This window comes from Aplysia californica, unplaced genomic scaffold, assembly GCF_000002075.1.
Source record: "Aplysia californica isolate F4 #8 unplaced genomic scaffold, AplCal3.0 scaffold00161, whole genome shotgun sequence".
NCBI lineage: Eukaryota > Metazoa > Mollusca > Gastropoda > Aplysiida > Aplysiidae > Aplysia > Aplysia californica.
The window spans coordinates 1278056-1280576 of NW_004797431.1; the positions used below are offsets into that span (position 1 = coordinate 1278056).

The window sequence follows — 2521 nt, forward strand, 5'->3', positions numbered from 1 at the left end:
GGTTGATACTTAACCAACACCCCCGGGGTTAAAATCCCCCTCCTTTCGTAACCATAAAAATTTTTATAAATTTTTTTTTTCTCCGAAGAAAAGGCCCTCCTTCGTATTCCCTCCCCCCATTTCCTCCCCTCACACTCACACGTTCATGTTGAGAGAGAGAAAGAGAGAGAGAGAGAGAGAGAGAGAGAGAGAGAGAGAGAGAGAGAGAGAGAGAGAGAGAGAGAAAGAGAGAGAGAGAGAGAGAGAGAGAGAGAGAATCACCAGTACGCCAAACACAAACAGTACGGTGACCTTTAGATCTACCCAAGGAGCTTAATGAAAACAAATTGCTTTAACCTCCCTGGATCTACCGTAAACGTTTTCCATACAAACATACTTTACTGGCTGGTCCAAAAAATCTGGATCGTCAGCAGGAATTAGCCGTGTTAAGCAGCTAGCAGAAAGAGGTGGATGAGGAGAAAGAAGGGGAGGGGGAGGGGTGGAAGGGGGTTAGAGGAGAAGGAGGGTTTACTACTGACCTGTTTCACAACTTGATTATAGGCAAAGTGTACATGTCAGCAGATAGTTGCGAGTAAACATCTTGTTATTTCACTTCACTGAGCGTTCTAAAACTACGTCATTCAAAAACAAAATGAAGTAATCTAATTTTGAAACAGACTTTCGCCATGACCTTACTGATGTAAACTCCTGATTACTGGACGTAATTTTCAATTCCCCTGGTGAACCCGGAGACGTTTAGACATTTTGCTTATTATGCTAAAATTTCATAATGTTTCAGAAAACAGACCCCGTTTCTTTTGGAGGAAAGTTCCACGTTAAAAAGAGCGTCCGTGAACCCAGTTTCTTATCATCGCTCCAGGGGGCAAGATTCCCCATCTCTGTCTCTGGCACAAACATCCTATTTCTCTCCATTATTATGGAAAAGTGTTTACGTAGGCTATAACAACATTAACACGGAGCTCAGTGGAAAGTGCAGCTTCATCTCTTTTCAGAGCTTTATTTTTTCAATTAAGTTTTGCTTTTGCTCCCCGCTCCTCCTTCATAAAAGCCAGCGTGCCTGTGTCTAGCACCGCAACGTCTTGGTGAGCTGTGACTTTGCGCGTGAGCTTTCACCAAACTACCGGATCTGTGAGAAGTAGATCAGGGAGGGACTTTGTGCATTTCACCAAACTACCGGACTTGTGAGAGGCTACAGCAGGGTGAGTGACTTAGCGACAATTATCATCGACTAGCAACAGGGTCACCTTTTTGTGCTTGTTGTTATTATTGTCATCGTTGTTGTTGTTGTTGGTGTTGGTGGTGGGGTTGTTCTCGTTGTTGTTGTTGTTGTTGTTGTTGTTGTTGTTGTTGTTGTTGTTGTTGTTGGTGGTGGTGGTGGTGGTGGTGGTGGTGTTGTCGTCATTGTTGTTGTTGTTGTTGGTGGTGGTGTTGTTGTCGTCGTCATTGTTGTTGTTGTTGTTGTTGGTGGTGTTGTTGTCGTTGTTGTTGTCATTGTTGTTGTTGTTGTTGTTGTCGTCGTTTTTGTTGTTGTTGTTGTCATCGTCATTGTTGTTGTTATTATAGTTGTTGTTATTATCATCAACAACAAAATTACTTGCAGAAATGACACCATTTTCTATGGTATGTGTTGGCAGGACTATTGGTAGACGTATGACGTATGAAAATATATCTGAAGAGATGAAGTTTCTCATTTTTTTGTAGATCACTGTTTCACTTTTGGTACCAAAAAAAAAATCTTCGCAACTTTCAGTAATACAATCTGGACCTTTTACCCTCACTTACAGTGCCCTAAACATTCGTGGCACAACCTATCCTCAAACTTCTCTTAAACTGGAGAATCAATGCCATCCACACTTTGCACAGCAAATTGTATCAATTTGTCTCAACTTAATCATATCTTTTTTCACAACAATCGAGGCTAGACTCAAAAACTTTGCTCCGTAAATAGATATCTATATAATGCTACAACTCTCCGTCGCGCGGAAAATGTTAATGGAAGTGTTCACAGCAGTTCCCACTTCTCACACGCAACACATTTTGCATACTATGTGGCCTACGTCACAGCTCCCCAATGACACTTTTTAGAGGTAAAACTTTAGCCCGTGCATAATCACGATCTCCTGATCAATGACAAGTGAAATTGGTAAAAAGTTCTGCTCTTACTTTATAGTTAGTTTAAAGCTGTCATTCTGAACTTAATTTAAGGGGATGCCGTGGTCGAGAGGTTAAGCCGGGCACGTCTTATACAATGGGGGCGGGGGTCGAATCCCACAGTCGCCGGACCATTTTTTCTCAGGGAGGGAAACAAAGAGCCAGGTGTTTGCGGGATTAAAAGCTGGAGTCGGAAAAGATTTCGCACGTCTTATCGGAGTAGGCGCAGACGAAATGAAGGATTGAAGTCGTGTATGCCTGAATCTGATGTAATAGTAAGAGAGTACTAAAATAAAGATTTGTTCTTTTGATTTATGAACGAAATTAGTAGTTAGTTCAGTGTTACTATATTTTATTATTTGACTAGTAG

The 2521-nt window shown here is 41.6% G+C and overlaps 1 protein-coding gene across 1 annotated transcript in view; it reads left to right on the forward strand.

The window, feature by feature from the left end:
* Positions 1 to 250: 250 nt before the first annotated feature.
* LOC101845689 (angiopoietin-2) overlaps positions 251 to 2521 on the forward strand; it is a 16992-nt gene continuing 14721 nt past the window's right edge. The window contains exon 1 of the mRNA XM_013082148.2: positions 251 to 1199. The gene's annotated coding sequence lies outside the window, so the exon portion shown is untranslated. The remainder of the gene's footprint in view (positions 1200 to 2521) is intronic.